The sequence below is a fragment of the Carya illinoinensis genome, chromosome 15, assembly GCF_018687715.1.
Source record: "Carya illinoinensis cultivar Pawnee chromosome 15, C.illinoinensisPawnee_v1, whole genome shotgun sequence".
NCBI lineage: Eukaryota > Viridiplantae > Streptophyta > Magnoliopsida > Fagales > Juglandaceae > Carya > Carya illinoinensis.
In genome coordinates, this window is record NC_056766.1 from 14904267 (window position 1) to 14917991 (window position 13725).

A 13725-nucleotide genomic window follows, 5' to 3' on the forward strand; every position below is an offset into this window, starting at 1 on the left:
TCCACTTTTGCTTCTATTTGTCTTTGGTGATGGTATCCACTCTTGATAGTGTACAAGCCATTTGATGTAAATTGCCAAAACAATTTATCCTCCCTCCCTCGTAAGTTGATTGGGATCGAGGATATGGCTTCGATTTTTTGTTCTGAAAATATTTCCACTAAGGACTCTTTTTTCCAGCTTCTCTGTCTAGAATCAATTAGGTCACTCACTCTTTCACACTAACATAACTCTTGGAGATGTAACTGTAAAGGAAGGAAGAGAGGGAATCCATTTGTCAGACCATAAGTTGATGCTGTTGCCATTTCCCACTCTCCATCTAAGCCCAGATTTGAGGATTGATAGGCCAGCCAGTATACTTCTCCATACATAGGAAGGGCCCAACCTAATTTTGCCTTTAGTAGATCTCCTGAGGGAAAGTGTTTCTATTTAATAACACAAGAGGCAAGGGAGGTGGGGTCTTGTAACATCCTCCAACTTTGCTTTGCTAGTATTGCTAGGTTGAACATTCTGAAGTCCCTGAATCCAAGACCATCTGTGTCCTTAGCTGAGCTTAGTTGATCCCACGAGACCCAATGAATTTTTGAGGAGTCTTCATCATTGTTTTTGGTACCATACCGTACCGATCACTGGGCCGGTACAGGGAGGGTATCTGTTTCGTATCGGCTGAAATACCGACCGTACCGACCTATATTTCGGCCTGTATCGACCTACGTACTGTCCTGTACCGGCTGGTATTTCGGCCTTCATATTTTTTTTCTTTTTTTTTTTTCCATTTTTTCAAGCTATAATCTCATTTTTTGACTCTCAATTTATACCAGACTATTTATAATTTATATATACATATGTATTCATGTATAATTTATTCATATATAAACTATTATTTTGAAATATAATTTATATATATATATTTATATATCAACTATCCCGAAATGGTACACGAAACGGTACCAGTACCGAAATATTTTGTTCTAGTGCCATGATCGGTACAACATCCGGTAGGGTATTCAAAACATTGGTCTTCATTAAATCCCCACCAGAATTTCCTCATGAGTTGGTTAAGCTTTTGAGTGATGGAATGTGGCAGTAGGAACATCCCCATTGAGTAAGTAGGCATGGATTGGAGCATTGCCTTTAGCAGGATCTCTTTTCCTGCTAAAGAGAGATGGTTGGTTTTCCAGTTCACTACTCAAGACCAGGTTCTATCTATGAGTGAATGGAAGGCTGCTATTTTAGCTCTTCCTAATACTGCAGGAAGGCCTAGATATTTTTCAAAGGATCCATTGGATTTTATGCCTGCTAGCTGTGAGATCAAGTCCTGTCCCTCTTTCAGAGTGTTCTTACTGAAGAAAATTGATGATTTGTCCTTATTGAGGACCTGACCCGATGCTTGTTCATAAAGGTCCAAAATCCCAATCACTTTTGTAAGTTCTTTTGGTGAGACTTGACAAAATAACAGGCTGTCATATGCAAAGAACAGATGGCTCACTTTGATTGGGCCTATTCCTATGGGGGCACTAGTAATTTCCCCCATCTCTTCAACCTTATGCAAGAGGGTTGATAGGGCTTCTACACATAGGATAAAAATGTAAGGTGATATGGGATCTCCCTGACGAATGCCTCTTGTAGGGGTGAAATTCTGTTGAGGTTCCCCATTCACTAGAATTGAGTAGGACACTGAGTTGATACATCTCTGAACTAGATTCACCCATTTGGGGGGGGGGGGGGGGGGGGGAGGGGGAACCAATCTTTGTGATCACAGCTTCCACAAATACGCACTCCACCTTATCGTATACTTTACTTATATCCAACTTGAGGGCCATAAAACCTTTCTTTCCTTTCATTCTTGTTGTCATTGAGTGGAGAGCTTCATAAACTACTAGGTGTTATTAGAAATAAGCCTCCCTGGTACAAATGCACTCTGGTTTACTGAAATGATTTGAGGCAGAATGAGTTTCATCCTATTTACCAAGGTTTTTTAGACCACTTTGTATAGGACATTACACAAACTAATGGGTCTGAAATCTGTTACTCTCTTTGGGTTTTTAACCTTTGGAATCAGGGAAATATAAGTATCATTGACCTTTTTCAGAGAGCCTCCTTGGTTCAGAACTCCCAGAGCAAAATCACACACCTCTACCCACCAATTCCTAATGTTTTTGGTAGAACTGAGCTGGGAATCCATCAGGACCAGGGGATCCTAATGGATTCATTTGGAAATAGCCTTTTTGACTTCATCCACAGTGAAAGGTTGGACTAACCCTTCCACCATTGCTTGAGTGATTTTTGGCTTAAGGACATTGAGGCAAGTATCAATGTTAATAGGCATTGAAGAATTGAAAAGAGAAGATGAACCTGTGAAAATGTCACCTATCTCCCTTTGTTCAGAGGCAGTTCTACCATTTCCATCATCTATGGATGTGATGGCATTTGTCTTCTTTCTTTGATTTGCTTGCATATGGAAGTAGGTTGTATTTCTATCTCCATTTCTGAGCCAGTGCTGTTTTGCACACTGCCTCCACTTCATGTCAGCTTCTGCCAGGGACAGTTCAACATCCTTTTGCAATTGCTCCATTAAAGTAATATGTTCCCCATCACCTCTGTCTTGTAGTTGACTGATTTTGGCCCATATTCGAGTGGATTTTTTCTGTTCATCCTGGTTGTGACTTTTTTCCTAGTTGGTTAATCCCTTTTGACAGGATTCCAACTTCATTCTCAAGGATTTAGCTAGATCACCTCCCATTCCATTTCTTTTCCAGGCTTGTTCTAGCACAGGTACACTACCTTCTCCGAGGTCCTAGGCTGCCTCATACTTGAAAATTTTTTGTTTTCTGCTTCCCCTCCCACCATTATGAAGGATGGAGATGTTTAGGGTTGAGTGGTCTGACTTTACTATTGTCATCACATTACAGAGGGCAGATAGAAATAGTTCCAACCATTCTTTGTTAGCTATTGCTCTATCAATCATTTCCTTTGTAAATCCCTTCCCCCTTCTATTATTGGACAAAGTATACTTTTGGCCAGAGTAAGTGAGGTCTCGAATACCACATTGTTCTAAAGCTTGTCTGAATTTCTCAATCTGTTTATAGGGCCTGCCCTGACCTCCTATTTTCTCTCTCTGGTGTAGTATTTCATTAAAGTCACCTGCACACACCCAAGGTATCTTTGGTTCAGGTTTCAGCATCTGTAGTAGTTCCCAACTCCCACTCCTTTTGCCTGTTTCGGGATGCCCATAAAATCCAGTGAATTGCCAAGGCATACAGTTAGTTTTATCCATGATCATGGCACTGATGTGCCACCTAGTATAATTAATGATTCTGACTTGCCACCTCTCCTTCCATAGTATTGCTATTCCTCCACTTAGGCCCACACTTTCAACTACAAAGCACCCATCGAACTTTAGAGCTTGTGTTACTGTTTCCATTCTAGTCTTATTGGATTTAGTTTCCATAAGGAAAACTAAATTGGGGCACCTTTCCTTAGTGAGTTTCCTAAGGATTCGAATTGTTCGAGGGTTTCCAAGCCCTCGACAATTCCATGATAGGAGACTCATTTGAGGTGGCAGTGCTGGGATCCAGGCACTGCCTTGTCATTTTGGTTTTCATTTCCACGTCTAGTGGACCTTGTCTTTTTGATGGGATGAAACACCTCCTTTCCACCTGGCATGCTTCTCTTCTTTTGGCCAAAATCTAGTTGTATGTTGGTGATCTCACTCAAAGTACTATTAGTGTACCTTGTCTTTGGCCTTTCTTTTCCATCTACCACTCTTGCTCTTGTCTTGCTAGGACTGCTTGTAAGTGTAGGGGTCCTATCAATTACATTGGGCCTCTGTGACAGTGCAAGAGTTTGGTCTTCAGTATTGCTAGGATTGACTTCTGGTTGTGGACACTTCACCTTTTGATTGGTGGCTTGGGTTGTACCAAGTGACAGATCCCTAGCATTGATGGCATGGTTGTTACTTCGATCCATCTCTAGGTCAAAGTCCATCATACAACTAAATCCTATAGGTTCATGTAATGCTCTTTCCTGTTTGGGTGTGTATACTTCCTTCTTGGTCCCTTCCTTACCACCATGTATTTTTTGTTCCCTCTTTATGTTATGTTGGTCATAAGGTTGTATCATGGGTTCATGGGCATTAAAGCTTTGTCTCACAGGATCCTGTGTACTGGCCGTTAAGCTTACTACCCTTTTGAGGCCATTATGTTCCATCTCCCTCTCTTCATTCTCTACACACTCAGTGATGTTTTCCTTCTTGTGTTCCTCCTGCTGAGTAGGTTTTTCACCCCTAACATCTTTTTCCCATGTAGGTTTATGGAAGTTCTATTCCTCATTATCCCCTTTACCCCCATATTTACGTCTGTCAAATATCGAGGTATTCATTGGTTGTGCCCTGAGCCACGAGCCAAACTGCATTTGTATTTTTTCTTCACTTTGAGTTTCAAAATATGGCCTTACACAGTCTTTTCCTTTGTGAAACAGGAGCCCACAATGAAAATAAAAGTTTTGTAGACGTTCATATTTAAAAGAAATCCAAATCTTCTTATTTTCAAAACCTAACCATTTACCTCGGAGGAGAGGCTTGTGAAGGTCCACAGCCACCTTGATGCGAAGGCAACGACCCCACGCAAATCCATCAGAGTCAGCATCTACTCTTATAATGTGTCCAAGACACTCCCCAATCTTTTTCCCTATCCTCTCATTCATAGCAGCCAAGGGAACATTATAGCACTGGACCCAGAATGGTTCATAGTGGAAGTTAACAACGTTGATAGACATCGATTCATCCACCTCTTGGATGGTTAATAAGTTCCTGTCAAAGCACCAAGGCCTACCACTGAGTATCTTTTCTTTATCTTTTTTACTCTGGAATTCTATAAGGAAACATTGTTCGTTCAGATCCTTGAATCGGACCCAGCCTTCCAAACGCCATATTTGCGACATTGTGGTTCTAAACGCTTCATTGTTGACTCCTCTTTCAGATAGTACTCTGCAAATGATGCAGAGTTTTCCTCGAAGAAATGTGTCATGAAGACCCTCAGTCTTGACCTGGAGAACGGTTGTTTCTTCCGTTGATAAACGGAGTTTTTTCCATTGTTTTGTTAGGTCGTCTTCATCCATTATCACTTTTTTACTGAAATAGATGCACGTTCTCAACCAATGAGACGAAGCCGATTGTCGAAAAACAACGGCACTAACCCTACTCGCACTCGAGAGAAACAAAAGCTATTCTTGATGTGCATTAAATTTTGAAGAAGATGAGTCATGGAGAGGACAAATTATAGAAGACATAAAGAAGATCATAAGATGGAGAATAGTGGTCAATTGCTTTTGTACATAGGGAAGGAAATGTAGTGGCCATCAGTTAATTAGCAATATAGAATGAAGAAGAGATATGTTGAATTGAGGATGGTCATTCGATTATAAAAGTCAATATATAAAATAAAAAAAATAGATTTTAATGATATATTTTAAAAGATAGAATAAATAAATTATTGTAAGTGCTCTTGTAATAGGTAAAGAATGGCTAAGCAAAGTTTTAGCTTGGGTTTGACATGAAAGGTGGGTTCCTACTGATATAAAAAAATAATATTAAACTGATATAGTGTTCAATCAAAGAGCTTGTCCTATCAATCTATTTAAAAGGCTATATATCATTATTAGGTCATCTGAAATTTATCGCTCAGATGGCTGATCTCTTGACGTGCTAAATGATTTATTTTAAAAATTACAAAAAAAATAGTATTCGAATAGAAAAGATATTAAAAAAAAAATGAAGATTAATACTCTATATTCGCTCTACCCTTTTGTGTTTGTATTTTTATTTTTTTTAATAAACCATATAACATCACATGGTGGTGCAACGGAAAAAAGGATATTTAAATGGTAAATTTCAGATAATTAAATAGCATTATTATACTTTTTCCTTTATTTTATCCAATATGATTCAAATCTGTGAAACATCAAACCTTACCTTATCTTAAAACTTTCCCATTCTTGCCTTGTCTTTTAATAAAGAAAAGCAAAGAAGAATTAATGTGAAACACTTTCACATGCATCCAAAATCTTAGAATTAAGTTCGTCTTTGAATCCATCACACTTCTCCACGTACCACTTTCATACCATTATTTTAATTCTATATATAGTACTTATTATTTTCATATCATTAACTGTCGCTTCCATGTGCTTCTTAATATCCCTGTCTCTCTTTCTCTATAATGAAAAAGCAAATCTCATCTTATTATGACGTGGCACTAACTAATGCCACAAATGTAATAGATATTTTTCTTCTTTGTCAAAAGGGAAAAGTTGGTGAGTTGACCATTGACCAATTGGTGGCTACCCTTTTACAGTTTAAATCACCAATATGATTGGGAGTGTAATTTTAACTAGTAAATTAGAAAATGGGACCGGATCTGTCGGTGGAACTGATTTTTAAAATGTAAAAACTGACCGAAATCAGTCTGGTTTACCCTAATATATATTTAAATTAATTTTTAAAATATTATATATTATTTTTATATATATAGTTATAATATAAGATGATAATGTTATAATAAGAGAAATATTCTTCCAAAATTATCTCCAAGATAAAAGATGTTATTATATCCTGAAAGAGTCAAATCAAGAAGACAGAAAATGCTAGCAATAGGAGATGGGATCAGTCACCCAAGAGAAGGGGACATCAACAACAAGTTCTTTGATATTTGTCAGGGTCAATCGATTTGAGATAGAATATTCCTAATGCAGTGGAAATTGTGAGTCATCTAGTAGATTTGCCGATTGAGGGCAATGTACTTGAGAAATTGAAGTCGGGCTCGACTTCAATGCATCTTCTAACATGAAGACTGGAGAGGTGAGCTGCAAAAGTAATAGGACAGGGCTGATGCTAGAGATAGTGGTTGGCATGTAAAGAATATTGGGTTATGGAGTCTAATTGGTTTTGTAAGCAGGACAAGGTATACATAGATTGTTCGCTCGACTGTCACTCGACCCGGCACTCGAGCTTGCGGTGTGCTTGACACTTGCTTAAGTGAAAAACCCTATTTTGCCAAATTAGGATTTCTAGCGCCGTTTGCCATATATGTGATATGTTTTATATTCACAACATATCATATTAAATAAAGGAGATAAGAAATGGTTTAGAGCATATTGTGTGAGAGAAAAAGCCCTAGAGAGAGTTGGGATTTGTGTGAATGAAGAGAAGTTCTTGTAACTCACTGTGTATTATAATCTCATTGGGAATAAAATCCTCTATAGCTCTGTGGACATAAGAATATTGTCAAACCACGTTAAATATTGTGTGTCGTGTGTGTGCTTGATTCTTCTGTTTTTGCATTTATTTTAGTATCTGTCTTGTATCGTTGTGTGTGGATGAGGTGTTTTTCATGATATGAATAAACATCAATATCAATAAAAAAAGGAATGGAGGAATCTCATTTCTACACTATTATGATTTCACCCCAACTACTCTTCAAGATGACAGGAGGCCGGGAAGCAACCAAAAGTTGTGGTTGTTTGCTCACCATGCAAGCAGACCACACCATTCAATAATTAGATACAGACCCACAACGATTGTCCAAATGGGCAGGTTCCATTACTACCCAAAGTCCAAAAATGAAAGAACAAAAGGAGAGATGATAGCTATGTTGAATCAAAACACGCACTTTGCTTTTCAAAGCCTCCCAAGAGTTCCAGTACAAATGGAAAACTTGCAATGTCAAACCGTCCATGGGGAAAGAAAAGGCTATCTTTTCATATAATTGACCGTGAAATTCTTGCGCTTTTGTTCAACTACAGAAACATAGCCGAAAAAAATATATACCCTTTTCTTACTCGTACCTGGAAAAGTGAGGAAATAGATTCAAATTTAAGCTTCAAAGAAGAAAAGCTGGAAGAGAGAGAGAAGTCCCATTGACTGGTACGACTCCTGCGTCCTGCCACCGCATTCCTCTAGAGTTACGAACGAACAAAAATAAAAGATTGCTATTTATCTTTCATTTCTATAACTAGTTTTGTTGTTAGCATGTTTAATGAGTTTTTAATATAATTTAATTTGTTACAATGGATTAATTTGTTAGTGGATGTTTCCGTAAATAAGAATGCCGACAGTATAGTCGGATGACTCTCTTTCTTTCTCGCTTGTTGTTTAAACTCCTATATAATAAGAAAATCATTATTGGACTCTGCTAAATCTCAAAAGATCAGAGATACTCCGATACTTAAGTTAGTCATTTTCATATTACAAAATGACTGTTTGTAAAAATTTTAAAGCTAATAAATAGTTATCATTTGTCAACTTTGAATCTATTAAATAGTTGGAAGCAAGTGATTATTCTCGAAAAATGAAGTTCATGGCCATGGCTTTATATGGTTATGACCATGTAGTAGAACATTTTGAGCAAACTCCACTAACTATGGTTATCCCAACAAGTTTAATATGCACTTGTAAAAGGTATGTGTCTGCATTCAGGGTTTCTTTTAGGCTCCAATGCTATCAATTAGAGGACTTCGATATTGGTAGCCACCTATTCATCATTTAGCCGAATATTCATTATGAGCTTGCCATGCGTAGATCCCTAAAAGGTGGGCGTGGGGAAGTTGTAAGGCCTAGAGGGTCAATAGATCAAAATGTAGGTTATCAATTATGTAACACTACAAACATTATTTATGAGCTCTTATAAAATTATACTGTGTTCTGCTATTATTTAACTATGATAAAGTGACATTGTTCAATAAAGTAGAGTTTGAACTTATGTTTCGTGCCTTTGCTTCTAGCTAGATTCCCCAGTCCTCGACACATGTGGATGGGTGCCCCCATCAGGATGTTGAGAGACGAATTGACCCAATGAGGTTCAGATTGGGCCCAAAACCTATTTTAACTAATTTTGGCCCAAAACCAATTTTCACATCAATTTTGACTCAAAACCTATTTTAATTTTTCGCTTCAATTGAAATTAAGTGTATGTTTGGAGTTGAGGTGAAAAATATTATTTTTAACTTAAGGCTTATAATTTAGAGCTTAACGTAATAAGTTCTACTATTAAAAAATTATTTATTATATAGAATCTGTATATTTAAAGCAATTTCAAACATATTAAATTTGTTTAGAAATAAATTAAAAAATCAATTTTTGAGATAGAAATTAGATAAAAGGGCATATACTTGATAAAAATCAAATATTATAATAAAATAATAACAAAAATAGTCTAATAGATTTTTTAGTAATTATAATGAAAAAGAAAATCTCTTCAAAAATGCATAAGTAATAGGAGAAGAATGAAAAATATTGATGGGTAAAGTCTTGAGTAGATTATACGAGAATAATAAAAAATATAGATGAGCAAAGTTGTTATTGTGTTAGAATGATAAGGGCCATTTAGTAATGTACATAGCACGATAAAATATGGACTACTTTTCTGAAGTGTTTTTGATAAAAAGCACAATTTTGATACTTTTGTTGAAACGCAATTTTCTACTTTTTCTTAGTTTAGAAGTATTTTGATATAAAACTACCAAATAGACAAATTTTATCATTTAAGCACCTTAGACTGTTCTACCACACTTTTTAGACCTCCCACCACAATCCCAAATAGGTCCTAAGAGTACTGTTATTCTAAATGATAAAATTTGATTTGTAGAATTCAAAATTCAAAATTTATCTTTTAAATTAAATTATGTCATGTAAGTAATATATGATGTAGATGCTTGATAAATGAATAACTCTGAAATTAAACGCATAAAATATAAAACTAAATTTTATTTCTAAATATAAATAAACCTAATAAAGTTGCTAACTAATAATTCTAACATATTACAAGAAGTAAACTATTACACATTAATATAAAACTATTACATATTAATCTAAAAACTTTACAAATTGTCAAATAACTTAAATGAATAACAATGTTGTAACAATTGAAATACATTTAAATAAAATAAAATAAAATAAAATAAAGGTAACAACATGTAGTAAGCATTTGTTAACTCCAATTGACATCATAAAACCTGAAAAAAAAAATTGAGAATATGAATGATATGATGTCTTAAAAAGGAAAGAACATCAATTAGAAAAAATTAATAGCATTATTAACATATGTACAAACTACAAAGGATAAATTAACATAGTTAACAAATCAATAGTGGTGTATCAAATTCAAATTGAGGCCGATGTAAATTGAAATGAGTCTCTTTTCTCAAAGTTATCCCTAGAACAATTAAATTTGAAATTAAGTTTGTCAAATAAATTAAACAAAATCTATTATAAATAAAAGTAAAGTAATGAATTACAAGTGACTACTGCTTCTAGGTTATCAACATCCTCCTCCTCGTAGCTCTCTGCAAAGTCTACCACCTCTGGAACCAAAATTGGCTTCCCTTTGACCCAATTCTGAGTATAAATCAAAGCCTTCATAGTTTTATGAGACAATGAAGTCTGAAATGGACACAATATGCGCCCCCAATGCCAAATGCAGACTTTAAGACTATGGCAAAAATAAGAATGTCAAAATATTGTGGATTATCTCTCAAAGGATGGGATACTTGACATCATTTACTTTCCACTAAGCTAAAATATCAAATTCCTCCATATATATCAGTGTAATTTTGCTAATAAATATCTTTCTAAGTTCAATTGGCCATCTAAATTCTTCTCAAACTAGTGGATATTGCTAAACCTCATACCTCACTTATGCTTTTTTAGTCTATCAGCTTTAGGAGGAGGCGATGCGGTAGATAGTGAAACCTCTATTTAACCATCCTGAATAGGAGTGTAATCGGTTTGATTCGATCTGATCTTGGACATTTTTTAGAACCAAACCAGTATACACAGGATTTGAAAATTTAAGAACTGATACCAGACTGATTCACCACTGAAACTGGTTTTGTTCAGTCCAGTCCAGTTTTACGAATAAACAAAATTATACTCTAACAAAATTTTAGCAAGTGATTGACCCATATCCCTCATTTTATGTTACATTAATTTTATGTTATAAAATTAAAATTTATATGTTATATCAAATTTCAAATATTATATTAAAAATAATAAGATTAATTTATGTTATATCATAATCAAATGTTATATTAAGATTTATAAGATAATTTTATGTTATATCAAATATTAAATTAATTTTATGTTATAAGATTAATAGACATGAATAATAAGATTTTAAAATTTCATGTTATATTAATTAGCAATTCAACATATAATATATATAATATAATATAAAAAATATTTATATATAATATAAAAAATTAAAAATAATAAATATGTATCGGTTCAATCCCGTTCATCAGTTTTTTGGTTTTTTTTCATAGCCCTACCCTTGAATGCGGCAAGTTCATCATATAACTTATTGAGGGTGTCCTTAAACCCCACTACAAGTTGATCTGCCCATTCTTTCCTGCTAGTGCTTTCCAAGCCATACACAATTCCATCGTTTTGTACCAAGTGTCATGAACAATATCCATTTATAGCAAAATGTTGATCATACTCAATTCTCCTCAATATTTCTCATAGTTGAGCCTCATTCTCACTGGCATAATCCATAAAATAGGATCAACACTTCGGCATATTTCATTCAATTATTCTTTAACTTGACAGACTTGTTGACAGTGTTAGGGGGAAAAGTTTCCCCCAAAAGTTCAGCCCAACCCAGGTGGGCATGGCACTCGGCCCAAGGTCAAATCTAAGCCCATCCGGCTCCAGGCCACATAATTGCGGGTACCTTAGCCCAAAAGGATGCGGGTCAAGTCGACAGGCCAGGTGAACCATGATCTAGAGGATACTCAGCACCCCTATCGTTAAGGAAGAAGACTTATGTTTGAACTTATGTTTCGAGCCTTTGCTTCTAGCTAGATTCCCCAGGCACCGGCACATGTGGACGGGTGCCCCCATCGAGATCCTGAGAGACAGATTGGTCCATTGAGGCCCAATTGGGCCCAAAACCAATTTTCACATCAATTTTGGCCCAAAACCTATTTCAACTTTTCATTTCAATTGAATTTAAGAGTATTACTATTCTAAAGACTCTACCTTACATACTACTACATGACATAATTTGAAATTTAAACGATAAGATTTGATTTGTAGAATTCAAAATTCAAAATTTATCTTTTAAATTAAATTATGTCATATAAGCAATGTGTGATATAGAGGCTTGAGAAATGAATAACTCTGAAATTAAATGTATAAAATATAAAACTAAATTTTATCTCTAAATATGAATAAACCTAATAAAGTTGTTAACTAATAATTCTATCATATTACATGTAGTAAACTATTACACATTAATATAAAACTATTAAAAATTAATCTAAAAATATTAAAAATTGTCAAATAGCTTAAATGAATACCAATATTATAACAATTGAAATACATTTAAAAAAAATTATATTAAAGATAACAACATGTAGTAAGCATTGTTAACTCCAAGTGACATAATAAAACCTAGAAAAAAAAATGAGAATATGAATAATATGATTTCTCAAAAAGAAAAGAACAACAATTAGAAAAAATTAATAGTATTATTACCATATCTACAAACTACAAAGGATAAATTAACAAAGTTAACAAATCAATAGTAGTGCATTAAATTCAAATTGAGGTCGATGTAAATTGAGAGTCAATTTTTCCAAAATTGTCCCTAGAACAATTAAGTTTGAAATTAAGTTTATCAAATAAATTAGACACAATCTATTATAAATAAAAGCAAAGTAATGAATTACGAGTGCATGATTACCACTTCTAGGGTAACAACATCCTCCTCATCGTAGCTCTTTGTAAAGTTTACCACCTTTTGAATTAGAATTGGCTTTCATTTGATCCAATTCTATGTATAAATCAAAGTCTCCATAGTTTTAGAAGATAATAAAATCTGAAATGGACCCAATATGCACCCCTTGGTGCCAAATGCAGACTCTAAGGTTATAGTAGAAATAAGATTGGTCAAAATATTGTGGGTTATCTCTCAAAGGATGAGATACTTGACAACATTTACCTTCCACCAAGTTAAGATATCAAATTCCACCACATATGGGTGTAATTCCGTTGATAAGTGTCTTTCTAAGTTCAATTGGCGTCTAAATTCTTCCCAAACTGGTGGATATTGCTAAACCTCATACCTTATTTATACTTTTTTGGTCTATCGAATTTGGGAGGAGGCGATGCGATGGATAGTGGAAGCTCTATATTAACCATTTGAATAGGAGTGTAATCAGTCCGGTTCGGTCTGATTTTTGACTTTTTTTAGAACTAAATAGCTATACACTTGTTTTGAAAATTTAAAAACTAATACCTGACCGATACACTGCCAAAAATGGTTTTCCCAATTTCAATTCAGTTTTACGGATAAATAAAATCATACTCTAACAAAAAATTTTGTAAGTGATTGACCCATATCCCTCATTTTATATTACATTAATTTTATGTTATAAAATTAAAATTTATATGCGATACCAAAATTCAAATCTTATATTAAAAATTATAAGATTAATTTATGGTATATCATAATCAAATGTTATATTAAGATTTATAAGATTAATTTTATGTCCTATCAAATGTTATATTAATTTTAAGTTATAAGATTAATATATATGAATAATAAGATTTTAAAATTTTATGTTATATTAATTAGCAATTTAACATATAATATATTATATAATATACAAAATCATATAAAAATATTTTGTGCATAATATAAAAAATTAAAAAAAAATATATGTACCAAAACC